Genomic DNA, 14,472 nt, shown 5'->3' with positions numbered 1-14,472 from the left:
CACTGGCCTAGTGATTCATGAGTCTCCTCTTGAAACATGACATATTTCTGGAAGACATTCCACACCTATCCTACCCCACAGAAACCAAACACATAAGGTGAAGCAAGCACAGATGTTCAACAGTTGTTGAATCAATGAATTGTACACATGCCTCATAGGCTGAACTCTCTTGATTTCTTGAGTGCTTGGAGTCAGAAAGACCTGTATTCAAATCCTGATCCTGATATTCACATGTTGCACGACCCTGGCAAGTTCCTCTCTTCACCATTGGTGAAAAAAAGGACTGGGATAGATCCCTGCACCCCCATTGGGCCAAGTCTGGTATTATATAGAACCAGAACAAAAAAGGCCCCAAATCAGGATTGACTGGAGGTCAAGTGCAAGTTTCCCCTTGGGACAGGTGAAGCTTCTCTTACTGTTTATATTAAAAGCAGTTTATATTCTCTGTGGGGTTGTAGGTCCCACTCCCAGACCCTGTGCCCACCACACACAGAGATAATTGGGGAGTTCCTAACTCAGGTAGGACAGCCAGAGTTCTACCTCAGAAGGGGCCAGCACTTGCAGAGTACTGAGAGAGAGATCATTTCCTACCCTTGCCTGGCTTCAAGGCAGCCTCCTGAACTTGGCAGCAGTCTTCTGGGATCTCTGAGTCCTTCCATCTAGGTGGTTCAGTGGTTAGAGCATGGGACCTGGAGTTAGGAATATCTCAGTTCAAACCCAGCTCCAGGCACTAATTAGCTACATGACCTTAAGCAAGGGCAAGTGAGAAGGTTCCAAGTCAAGTACTCCTTCCTGTTTCTGCCTCCTCAGTAAGACAGACAGCCCATCTGAAAGTCTCTGTAATCTTCGAGAGTTGCTTGGAGCACTACGGGTTAAGTGACTTGACTGTGGTCTTGCTGTTAATATGGGTCCAAAGCAGGACTTTGATCCTTCCTGACTCTGAAGCTGGCCCTCTCTTCCGTGCAGAGGAATCCCTCTCTTCCATGCAGACACAGTTCAAGCATCATGTCTACTATGAAACTTTTCTTGATTCCAGCTGCTAGTGGCCTTCCTCTTGAAACACCTTGTATTTTGTTTTATTTGTATTTATTCTCTACATACTTTTCTGTGTTTTTGGTCTATTTAGAACATAAGCTTCTAATGGTTTGGGACAGTGTTCTTTATAGTGTTTGCATCTCTCAAACTTAGCACAACGCCTGTAATGCAGTAGATACTTAAGAAATGCTTGTTGGTTCCTTAATTAATCCAACTGCCTGGCTATGTGCCCAGCATGCAGTAGGAGCTGAATCTATAGCTATGGAAAGAATGGATCCATGAGTTGTAGACTTAGAGTAATTATTAATGATTATATCTTTTATTTTCTCTCAATCAATATTCATCACCTATCACTATTATTTTATTTATCATACCTAATTCATGGGTTCCTTTGTACTTTAAATTGATACATGGTATGAGGTGTTGATCTCCATCAAATTTCTGCCAATCTACTTTCCACTTTTGCCATATTTTTTTTATCAAGTGCTTAGCATAAGTGGCTCGCCGGGCAAACGTCAGTCCAGCAATTTCAAAATGATGTGAATTTGCTCACAGACCTAGTTACAGGGGAGAGAGAGAGACAGGTAGGAAAGAAAGCGGCTGCCCTTCTTTGAAGGGAGGAGGCCAGTAAATGGTTCAAGCACACATACAAGATCAGGGATGCTAAAGCGAGAGTAGGAGTAGGAGCAGGCAGATGTAGGGACCTATGATGGCCCAGTCAGAATTGAGAGCAAGATCATGTGAAAGACAGACAAGTGGAGACCTGACATGGCCACACACACGAGAATACAGGCAACACAGAGACTGAGGAAAGACACAAGGTTCCTAAGTATAGATGGACAGGAGATAGACATGCAGATGCCAGATACATGGATCAGTGAGCAGGGAAGGTCTTAGTGAGGGAGGTCTCAAGCCAAGCTCTGATCCTGAGATTGCAGAGGGGGAAGGAGTTCCCCTGTCTTTCTTTCTTGTTAATTTTTCAGCTATTTCCTGTTCCTTACCTCACTGTATCCTCTGCCTTCCTTCTTCTCCTGCTCCTACCTGAGAGTCAGGGCAGGTAACAAAATGGTGTTTTTTGTTTCAGGAAAAAAAATGTCAGAACAACTATATAGTACACAGATGAAAAGACATTTGGAATGGGACAACATTTCGGTTACTACAGGCTTACTCTGTGGGGAAGCACAGCTTCCAAACACTGATCAGACAAGGTATTTGAGGTTGAAGACACACTCTCTGAGAACATTCCACTTACTATGGGTTTGCTTTCTGGTGCATCTAGTCTCAGAATATTCAGAGCAAAAGATACTTGTGGCTGGAGACCCTGTCTCTGAGAACATACTAGTTACTAAAGACTTACTTTCTGGAAAAATGCATCTAGTCTTAGAACATTCAGAGGAAAATACTTGTGACTGGAGACACTGTGAAAAGAAGCATTAAAAGGTAACTGTGAAAGGGAAATCATAAGCCACCAAATATGATTAGACTGTGTACTCTTCTATACAGCAAGATGATAAACATATCTTGTAAGACTCTTGTTATTCGAGCAGGTAGAACGATTTTATCAAGAAAAAGCATTTAGAAGTGAGGTGGGGTGATTAATATGGGATTATGTAAATTAGGTGGAGATGATGTGAAATAAATGGATAGGCTAGAAATATGGATTCCCTAGGAGAAAGTAGAAGGAAGAGAAAGAATGGAGAAAAGGAGCTCACATAAAATAGATTGCAAGGAAGAGCTTTTACAGTGTAGCTGAAAATGGGAGGGGCAACCAATATTACATCTAAATGAGTTCAAAAGGGAAAATATATACATATTTATGTGTGTGTATGCATTTATTCACTTAGTTTTAAAAATCGATCTTACCAGATGGCGCAGTAGATAGAGCACCAGCCCTGAAATCAAGAGGATCTGAGTTCAAATCTGGTCTCAGTCACTTAACACTTCCTAGCTCTGTGACCCTGGGCAAATCACTTAACCCCAATTGCCTCAGCAAGGAAAAAAAATCTATCTTACCCTATAAGTAAGTAGAACAGGATAAGACAAAGAAAAAGTGGTGATAAAAAGGTGGACACATAAAAAACAGTAGTAATTTGCCAAACAGATATTATAGGAGGGAAAGGACAAAAAAAAAATAAGGAGAAACAGAAGAAAATAGGATGGAAGGAAATGCATAATTAATAAGAGCAACTATGAATGGGATGAACTCATAAAATGGAAGTGGATAGCAAAATGGATTAGATTATGATTATTAGGTTATGGTTTTATTTATTTATTTTTTAAAGGTACACACTTGAAACAACAGGAGAACCACAGAATTAAAATAGGAGGCTGGAGCAGAAACTGGTATACCTCAGCTGAAGTAAAAATGCAAAGCTAGCCATCACAATCTCAGATAAAGCAAAAGCAAAAGTAGTCTAAATTAAAAGGATAAATAGGGAAACTATGTCGGGTTCAAAGCAACAATTGACAATGAAGTGATGTCAATAGTAAATATATATGTGGGAAATGGCATAGCATTCCAATTCTTAATGGAAAAATTGAATGAATTTCAGAAGGAAATAGTAAGACTGTAAGTGAGGGATCTCAACTTTTGCCTTTGAGAGCTAGATAGATTTAATTATAAAATCTTTAAGAAAGAAATCAAGATCAATAGAATCTTTAAAAACTCTGGTAGTAAGACTTCTGGAGAAAATTGTTACACCCCTATGGACTATTTTAAACTGGTAGCTCCCCTTAGAGCTACTCTTAATGCCCATCCATCGATGGCACGGCTAGGCCACACTTACCTGTCTTCCAGCACCCACCCAGATCCCATAGAGACAGAACACCAGGAGGTAGGGGTGAAGCGAAAGAGAACTTTATTCTTAGATAGCATATATTTATACCCCCTTGAAGATCTGGGGGAAGAGGGGGGTCCTCTAGGAACTTGGCATAATGGGATTGGCTCAAGAAGAAGGAGGGAGGCCTGCTAGGCTTTGAGAGCACTAAGGAGGGAGGCGTGGTACCTGGAGTCAGACACCACCTCTTGGGGCTGTGCCCCACCTCCATGTAGGACTCGCCTGTGCCTCGGAACCTCTCATCCCTCAGTTCCTCCCACATGCCTTGAACTGCATTCCTTGTTTCTAGAGGCTTTTTAACCCTTACATCTCCCCCTCTTTTATTAATAAGACCAAATGTTCTCATGTTGACAAATGAGAAGTTCTTCCATAAGCACCTCTAAAGAATTTTTTAAAGAATACATATAAAGCATCCTGGCAAAGTAGGCAAAAGCAAAAGAAGCAACAATACAAAAATGGGATACAATAGAAGGGGTTGGGAAGGGAAGTATGTTGGATCCAATCATTAAGTTGGTCTGGCAAGGGTAGTCATCTCCCTGCTATGGCACAGTTGAAGGCATTTCTTGGGTCATCTCCTTCTCTTCTTCAGCCCCTGTTACAATAGGGGCAATTCTCCTTGTCCTTCTTTCTGGAATCCAGCGGCCTTCCCCATCAGGATCTGCAAGACATAAATATCCTGGCCCTCTCCAAAGTATTAAGGATGGACCTTGCCAACGTCCTTCCTCGTCCTTCCAAAGGACCTTTTGAATGTTCTCTGGCGCTTGAAGTGCAGTTTTTATGGAGCTTAGTTTTCTGTTCTGTCTATAAGATTGTGCCAAATGTATCATTCCTGGAGAGAGGCTGATATCCCTATCCAGGCACAAAAAATTGCAAGTATATAAAGTCTTATCCATGTCCACCTGTGTGGGCCATCATGGGTTCTGTCTATTTACTCCCCCTTTCTGTTTAGCAAGGGTGATCTTCAGAGTATGATGGGACTATTCCACCAGAGCCTGACCCTGAGAATTATAGGGAATCCCTGTAACATGCTTAATGGTGAATGTGGCAAAGAAGATGGCCATCTGCTTAAAGGTATAAGCTGGCCCATTGTTGGTCTTTATGGTCTATAGGAACTCCATGAGAGGAGAACCAACTACATAAATGTTTAATGACTGAAGGAGTGTTCTCATAGGAGGCCACTGTGGCCCAAAGGAATCTAAAATAAGTGTCAATACAGATGTGGATGGCCACACGGCCTACATGTGTCATGTCCATTTGCCACATCCTTGGGGAACAAACTCCTGGGATTAACTCCTTCACTAGGTGGAGGAGGGAGAAACTGAGCACACTGCTTCCCTATCTGTTGGGCTTGTTCCCAGGTTAGGCCATAAAGGCTATGTAGAGAATTAGCGGGTAAGTGGAGGAAATCATGGGCACATTCAGGAGGTGTGGTGACTGTGAGAAGGGAACATTGTAAAGCATGGTCCACCACCTCATTGTCAACAAATATGTCTCCTGCACAGCATTGGTGAGAATATACATGCAGGATGTAAATGGGATGTTTCCTAGTCTGTAAAATCAGCTGCAATTCATCAAGAAGGTCAGCAATTGAAGAATTCTGAGGCTGTAGGACAGCATTCTCAATGCCTCTGAGTACTTGGACAGCATATAAGCTGTCTGATATGATGTTAATGGCTCTGTGTATCTCTTACACCCTTTTAAGATGTCATATAAAGGCTGCATCAAAGAAATAGGAATAATGACACGAGCCTTTAACCACTGAATTTGTCCAACTAGTTTCTGCAATAGGTTCAGAGTATTCATCTTGTCTAATTGTAAGTTAGGTATCTGATTAGTAACTGCAGAAGTCCCCATGTAGAGTCCCAGGTAAATGATGGGATACTTATGTGGGATCTTTCCTGGGGTTATCACCAGTCCGTGTGGAGCAAGAATGCTCATGTTCTCTTTAAACAGGGCAGACAGATCTTTCTCACTGCTCAATGATAACAGTATATCATCCATATAAGGCAGTATCATGGCATGAAGCCACGCCTTCCAAATTGGCTCTAGCACTTGCACTATGTACACCTGACACAAAGTGGGGCTACAACAAATCCCTTGGGGGAGAATTTTCCATTGGTAGTGCAAATCAGGTTTTACATTGTTTATTGAGGCAATGGTAAAAGCAAATCTTTTCTTATTCTCTGGGTCCAGAGGGATGGAGAAGAAACTATCTTGTATGCCTATTACTGTAACTGGCCAGCCAGTGGGTACTAGATTAGGAGATGGCATGCCAGTCTTTAGGGCTCCCTTAGTTACAATAGTAGCATTAATGGCCCTAAGGTCCACTAGCATTATGAATTTTCCAGATTTTCTCTTTTTAATAAATACAAAGCTATTCCATGGGCTGGACATTGATCCTATATGTCCAGCCTCCCACTGTTGTTTTATAATTTCACATAAGGTTCGGGTTTTATAAACTGAGAAAGGCCATTGAGGTACCCAAACAAGGGTGTTAGATTTCCATGTTAATGGTGTGGGCGTGATATGAAACAACACCAAACACCCAATGACCCCAATTAAAAATCCTGTGGAGGTGATCTATAGATTGACGCTGCACAAGCTTTCATTATGTCCCTGCCCCATAGATTGTATCTGAAACTTGCAACCACCAAGGGTAGGAATATCCCCTGTATGCCTGCAAACTGCCAGGGCAGGTCTTCTGCTGCAATCTCTTTAGATATAGCAGCTTCAAGGGCATCCATTTGAAAGGCACTGGAGCCGACATTCTCCCATCTCTTTATCATCTCTTCCAGGCCAGCCTCCCCAGCTACAGTGAGCATGGCCTTCTGGCAGTTAGTATTAGCATTATCCCCTGCCAATTTCTGTATAAGAAGGCTGGAGGCTTCTCCTCTGTCCACTGACCTCTCAACAGCCACCTGTAGGTGGGCCACAAAATCAGGAAAAGTGTCATCTGTACCTTGTTTAATCCTAGTCATTGAGGGCTTCTGCTTTCCAGAAGCTTGAATTTTTCTAAATGATCTTTGGGCACATTGAGACACAGCTGCATATACTGCTACATCATATTGCATTTGATCCTCATTTCTTTTGCATTTTCCAGCTTTCTGTATTATTTGTCCTGAACTTGTCTGGGAATCTGCAAAGCCTTCACAAGCGGGCACAGAGGGAGCTGACAAGAGATATATGTCTTCAGGGAGGGCAGGGGACAAGGCGGGAGGGCAGGGGACAAGGCGGAAGGCCATGCCTCGGAGATGGAGGCGACCTTCCCTCTGTTTGCTTTCTCCTCCCTCTTCTTATCACCCTCCTTTACTTCAAGGTCATATGTCTCTCTGTTTACTTTCTCATTACTCATCTTATCCCTGCCCCCTCCTGCTCCATCATATCCACTTCCTGCTTCTTCCTTACTACTTCCTTCTTTCACGTCACATCTACCTCCTTCATCTTCCTGTTTATTTCCTGATTCTTTCCCACAGCTAACTTCTCTTGGCTCCATTTTATGGGCATGGCTTGTCCCCTTGAGTTTTATGACTCTCATTTTTTTTATGATTCTTCCTTTACTCTTCATTATCTACTTTTAATGGATTGTGGCTTGCACCTCTTAAAGTGCCCGCAATCACTTGATGCCATTCTGGGATGGCTATGGGAGTTTCCTTATCATAGGAAGCCATCTGATTACTTACTACCTCCCACTTTTAAAAATCCATTTCTAATTCTACTTGCTTTACTATTCTAGAAGCTTCTTTCCCTGGTACCTTCTGGTCTGGGACCCTCACAGTAACCTGTCCCATTTCCTAACTTTCTACTCACTTTAGAGCAGAGTTCTGTCTCTCTTCCCACCTGTAGGCCTGCTACAAGGTGAGGTCCTAGTCAAAAATGTCCCTGTTCAGGTGCCACTTGTTACACCCTTATGGACTACTCTAACCTGGTAGCAACCCTTAGAGCTACTCTTCTTAATGCCTGTCCGTTGATGGCATGGCTAGGCCACACTTATTCCACTCCAAGCACCAACCCAGATCCCATAGAGACAGACCACCAGGAGGTAGGGGTGAAGTGAAAGAGAACTTTATTTTTAGGTAGAACATATTTATACCCCCCCTGAGAATCTGGGGGAAGGGTGGGGGGGTCCTCTAGGAATCTGGCATAATGGGATTGGCCCAAAAAGAAGGAGAGAGGCCTGCTAGGCTTTGAGAGCACTAAGGAGGGAGGCATGGTACCTGGAGTCAGACACTACCTTTTGGGACTGTGCCCCACCTCCACGTAGGACTTGCCTGCCCCTCGGAACCTCTCATCCCTCAGGTCCTCCCACATGCCTTGAACTGCATTCCTTGCTTCTAGAAGCTTTTTAACCCTTACAAAAATTAAATGGGAATATAAAGGAGTATAGGCAGATCTTTCTTGCTAAATTCACATTATGCAAATTGTAAGGAATTCTGAAAGAAATCATAATTCATTTTAAAAAAAATTCCCTGTGTAAACTGTACCACACAATACTGGGATCTCTTTCTGCTCCTATCCCTCAGCTTGGCACCCTATGGTCTCCTAAATTTTTCAGCACTCCCCCAAAAAAGAAAAAAGAAATAAACTTTATCTCCAAATCCTCCAACTGAAGTCAGAAGAACAAATCTGCAGAGAGACAGCCAACACCACTGTTGGATCTGGGCTTGACTGAGACCTCCAAAGAGGAGATCCTGTTTGTAGAGTTTGAACTTTGTATCTTTGGTATTTTGTCCATCCATGTTGGAGCCCCAGCTGTTTGTCCCTGGTCTACTGTGGCACCTGTCTTCTGAAGGTTTCTATGTCCAGCCCCCACATATCTGCTTGCCAACATGTTTTTTCTGTTTTGTTTTGTTTTTTTGCTTTTTGTTCCAGTCAGGTCCTCATGGGGCTATTCTCAGAAGACATCTGTTCCTCCTCATGCTCCCACTTCTTTGTGCTCAGTCCCTATGTATCCTTGAACCAGATCTTGACTCCTTCCCAACAAGTGTGCAAGCCTCTGACTACCTCCCTCCTTATCTCCTCCATATCCTTGGGTAAATTCACATTACATAAAAATTGTTTTATATAGAGATTTTTATATAGAGATTTGGGAAATAGTTCACCTATGTAAAGTGAGAATTATCTGTATACGTTTTTCACAGCTGTATGTGGCAGCTTCACAAATAATGAACTATAAATCTGTGCCTTTGGCCCAATAATACAGTTATTAAGTCTGTATCTCAAAGAGATAAAGAAAAGAGAAAAGAACCTGTGGAATCTCTTTCTATGGTGGGCAAAGAAGCAGAAACTGACAGATGCCTCCTAATGGGGAAAACCTGAGCAAATTGTGCAGAATGAAAAATACTAATTTTAAATTTTTTCATTGTTTTATTTTGTTTGCATTGTACAGCATAAAGTTATCTGTTCCTGAGAGTACCTTGACATTGACCTTCAATCTGTGAGTCCAATGTAGTGACTGAATACAGGGCTTGCTTCCTGTCTTCAGGTTAATTGCTTAAAAGCAGTGAACAACATAAAGGTAAATAAATTCCAATTCTACTTTTATTCTTTTTTGAATTTAAAAAATGGTCTAAAACATTCCTTTTTGTAAAGTTCTACATTGTGATAATAAAAAATTCATACTTCCTTCCTGCAATCAATCTGTCTCAACTATAAGTACAGTTTTAAAGATACCTTTAATCTACAGTTAAATTCAAATCAATTTCACAGAGAACCAATTTCTCTTTTTCAAATTCTGAGTTGTGGAATTATTTAAATTTATGAAAAGTTTACTCTAATTCCTCCTGTATTCTTTATTTTTTTTTATTTTAACACTTTTTCTGAATTTACTGAATCTCTTTTTCACTGACTTCTCTCTGTAAAAGATTCCATGTTTAATATACATTCCATGTTTAAAATATAGCTTCAAAATTAATTTCTAGTCATTTTAAAGTTCCCCTTTCATGGGATAAGTAATCTATCAATTTTGGTTTTCATTAAATTTTACAAAGTCTGTTGGCACCTTAAAAACTTTAAAATACTTGCTAAAATATTCTAATTGATGAAGTCAGGGTAGCAATTCCTAGTTTGAAATAAACATATGACAAATTCACAATGGCCATTCTCTTTGCCAGAAGGATGTTACAAACAAAATAAAAGGTAAAATAGGCACCAAATGTGGCAAATTTAAAATAGAGTTGAGAGAGAAATAGAGTTACCAAGGAAAGAAATTTGGAAGAATCTATTAAAGGAATATGTCTTGAGTCCTGAGTATGCCATTGCCTAACAGGTTAAATCCATAGAGGAGTTTAGCAGACAAAAAAGTATTAACTAGAAGAAGGAGAAAGGCACAATTAAAGGGAAGGCACTCTGAGGAGGAGAGAAAGAGTGGTTCATACTGAGCTTAGTCCCAAAAAGAACTTAGCAGAGATCTTCATCATGAGCAGATCTGTTATAGGGAAAATACAGCCTTGTGGGATTTTTCAGGAAAACTAGGGAATCAAAGGCAGGGACTTAGAAGGAGGGATCAAGAAGCCAAATGGAATGCACCTAGGAGATCAGGTCCCAGATCTGTCTAAAAGATATGCTAATCAATATCTCAAAGGTTATTTAAAGATGCCCAGAAGTTGGTGGATAGACAATGGAGGTTGATAAAGAATTCCATTCTCACAATCACTCTATACAAACAGGATAGTCTGGGAATTGGCTATACCTGATAATAGCCAGATGGGCTTCTTCCTGACAGGGGAAGAGAGTAAGTTCACTTCATTTAGTATTGGAAATAGATAGAGAAAAGAGAGATTCTTCTGAAAATTCTATTAAAATTTTGCTTTTTATACTCTTCTTCCTTTGGTTGATTTATCCAAAGGGGGTGGAAGGGGGGGGGGCTTGGAACAAAGAAACTCTTGGAAGCACCTTCTAGTGTAAAGGGTCAAAACTCTGAAAAAGTATACTTGAAGCAAAAATACTTACAGCAGGAAGTTTACTCAGTGTAATTGATTAGATAATGGTTCTCTAGTTCACATATACTTAGTACTAGTGTGATATGGTGATGTAATGGTTCTACAATTGGCACATGCTCAGTGTGCTGTAGTGATATAATTGTACTAAGGTATTTAAGGGCTGAGAGGACCACTTTTAATCCTCAAGGACAGGCAATAGTAGAGAGGAGAAACAGAGACATTAAGATACTCTAAAAACAAAAGAAAGCGGGAGCCACAGGTAACCCTAGAGAACTTTTAAATTTAGCTCTTTATACTATTATACTTTTAATTTTTATAACTCACCAGAAGGACAGTGTCCAGTGTGAGCAGCTCTACTATCTTTAGATAATTGGCAGGTGATGTGGAGAAATGTGGTGAATGGAAGGGACCAGATAGGTTAACTGCTTGTGGGAGAGGGTTTGCTTGTATCTCTACAGATGGCGAAGGAATCAGATGGGTGCCAATGAGCTGTATTCGCCTTGTCCATTAGAGAGACACAGGACAAGGGAAGACTTTTGAAACAAAGGAGAAGACCCAGGAAACATCAGATGGTTCCATCTCTGACTACATATGCACCTGAAAGAGCATGGCTGTTAACCCTATGAATATGACAATTGACTCATGAACATCAAAAATTGTTGATGAGACAGCTACAGGATTTCAAAATCTGCAGGAATCATTGGATTCCCTGACACAGGAAGTAATGGACAATAGACTGGTTTTGGACTATCTCTTGGCTACTGAAGGAGGTGTTTAAGCGATTGTTATTTATATACCCTCCTTCTAGGATTTATGGGCATGTATAATTCCTCATGTTGATTCACATTGTTTGTTACATCACTGCTAGCCTGTTCTATATTACTATGTGCTTGTATAAGACCTCCCATGCTGATGAATTTATGTATAGCTGTTTCAAGTAAGACCCTTCAGCCCCGAGGAAACCTGCTAACAATATCTGGTTTGACTCCCCATTTCCCTTTGGTCCCACCTTCCTTCCTGAGAAGTCAGGAAGGGCATGACCACTTATGTCTAAAACAAAAGCAGGTGGGAGATGTAGAGGGCTGGAACTCTGAGAAAAGTATATTTGAAGCTAAGCTACTTACAGCAGTGTGTTTACTCAGCGTGATTGATGATATAATGGTTCTCTAGTTTACATATACTTAGTATGATATGGTGATGTAATGGTTCTACAGTTGGCACATGCTCAGTGTGCTGTAATGATGTAATTGTACTAAGGTGTTTAAGGGCTGAGAGAACTTGAAATAAGCAGACTTGAGTGAGAGTGTGCTCAAGATCAACCTCAGACTCCAGACTCCAGATTCCAGACTCCGGATTTCACATTCCAGACTCTATACCTGACCATCCTTGTGGTGACTCTCCTGTTAAGACCAAGGCCCATCCAGAGATCCTCCAGAAAGCTAGCCAGGACATTAAATTCTAGCATGGATTAGCACAAAACACAAATATGGTAGTACAGAGCACCCATTGTATCAGGTTAAAGCCTTTTGATCAATGTTCTTCTTTGGATTTCAAAAATTTTTCCAATTGTATAAGTTCCCTTTCTATATGAAGCTAAGAACCTACTATTTATAAATTTAGTTCTATTATTCACAAAATTAACACACGTTGACAGAACATTAGAAAACAAGTCTCAGTTTCTTCAAAATTCTTTTTAGGAGATTTTAACAGTTAGGTTCTTGAGAGGATTTGAAGAAAGGTGGAGCAGGTAAAAAAAAAAAAAAACTAGAATTCTCCAAATTTCCCCCACAAATAAGACAAAATATCACTTCAGGGTGAATGTAGAGTGGTAAAAAGAAAGAAGACTTGGGGCAGAACAGTGGTCCTACAGCGTATGAGGTAAAATTGTAAGGTTTTGTTTCCACGATTGAAAAGTTTCAGAGTCTCACAGCCTCTCTCTCCATTGCCATGGTAGAAAAGAATATGATATATAAGTTTTAGAATCAATACATACTGGATGAAGAGAATTAAAGAATGTCTTAAGTCAACAGAAGTGGTTGAAAACAAGTGCCCTGGGTTTATTCTTTGGTCAAGCTAAAATTTTAATTATCTATGCTTAATAAGCTTCATGTATATTAACTTTTCCTTTCTTAAGCAGGAGACATTCACCATTTTTGAAAGTATGATGATTGGCAAGGGGAGAGAGAACATGGAAACATCAAGGAGTATATGTAGTGGAAGTGTCATGAAATGTTAGATTTTTGAAGGGCCTCCTCCAAAGAAAATTCTGAGGAAGGGATGAGGAGACAGAGTGAGATTGTAGAATATAACTGCTGGTTCTGGCCTCTGTAAACTGTGCATGTGCTCTCTTAAAGGGGTGTCACCGCCCACTTCTTGCAAGAAATGAAATAAAGCTTTCCTCTACCCACTCCAAGAATTTGAGTCTGAAGTTTTAATTTCTAACATCCAGTGACAACCAGGAAAATCCAAAGAAAGATAACAATACAGAGTTGTCTGGTGAAGGTATTTTATCCATTCTCTCCCAAGTGCTTCATGAAACAATTAGGAAACTATCCATGAGAAATTTAGAATGAAGGTAGAATTATATTGTATGTGACTTAGTGACCTTGTGAGTCTATGTTGCTGGGCACAAAGTGGAGCCTGAGTTGCTACAGACACTCTCAAGTGTAAAGGACCTTGTAGGTGAGGGTTTAATGCACTAATAACTTAAAAACCCACATTTAAGTTCTACATTTCTTGATTAAAGTGGCCCTCTTCCCCATAGGTAGATGGAATACTTGTGATTGTGGTGTTATTAAGAGAAAGAGGACAGAAGTAATGGTAGGGGACACAGATGCTGCCTTTACACTGGGAAGCACACGGGGACTGGGTGTCTTCTCAGCCAAGAATAGAGCAGGGTTTGGGGGAGCAGGCTGTCTAGGGAGAACCAGTAAAATGGAATCCTCCCATTGGGGTCATGATCCAGGCTTCTAATGGGACAGATAGGGCTAAAGCTTCAAGGGGCTGGGACCTTGAGTAACAAGCCCAACAGTCATTTAAATTGTGTCTTTATTTTTGCCATTGGTAATGCCAATTTTCTTCTTTTTTGTTAAAGTTTTTATTTACAAAACATATGCATGAATAATTTTTTCAACATTGACCCTTGTAAAGCCTTCTGTTGCAAATTATCCCTTCCTGCCCCCCATCCCTTTCCCTAGATGGCAGATAATCCAACACATTTAAATATGTTAAAATATATGTTAAATTCAATACATGTATACAAATTTATGCAGTTATCTTGCTGCACAAGAAAAATGAGATCAAGAAGAAAAAAACTGAGAAAGAAAACAAAAGGCAAGCAAACAAAAAGAAAGAGCATGAAAATGCTATCTTGTGGTCCACACTCAGTTGCCATGGTCCTCTCCCTGGGTATAGATGGCTTTCTTTATTACTAAACAATTGGAACTGGTTTGAATCATTTCATTGTTGAAGACAGCCATGCCCATCAGAATTGATCATGGTATAATCTTGTTGCCATGTACAATGATCTCCTGGTTCTGCTCATTTCACTTAACCTCAGTTCATGTAAGTCTCTCCAGGCCTCTCTGAAATCATACTGCTGGCCATTTCATGCAGAACAATAATATTCCATAACATTCATATACCACAATTTTTTCAGCCAT

The 14,472-nt window shown here is 40.5% G+C and overlaps 1 pseudogene; it reads left to right on the top strand.

The window, feature by feature from the left end:
• Positions 1–12,612, top strand: part of LOC141549201 (eukaryotic peptide chain release factor GTP-binding subunit ERF3A pseudogene) — a 71,747-nt pseudogene extending 59,135 nt beyond the window's left edge.
• The last annotated feature ends 1,860 nt before the right edge of the window (positions 12,613–14,472 follow it).

The sequence above is a fragment of the Sminthopsis crassicaudata genome, chromosome X, assembly GCF_048593235.1.
Source record: "Sminthopsis crassicaudata isolate SCR6 chromosome X, ASM4859323v1, whole genome shotgun sequence".
NCBI lineage: Eukaryota > Metazoa > Chordata > Mammalia > Dasyuromorphia > Dasyuridae > Sminthopsis > Sminthopsis crassicaudata.
This window is presented reverse-complemented; position numbering and strand designations above follow the sequence as displayed.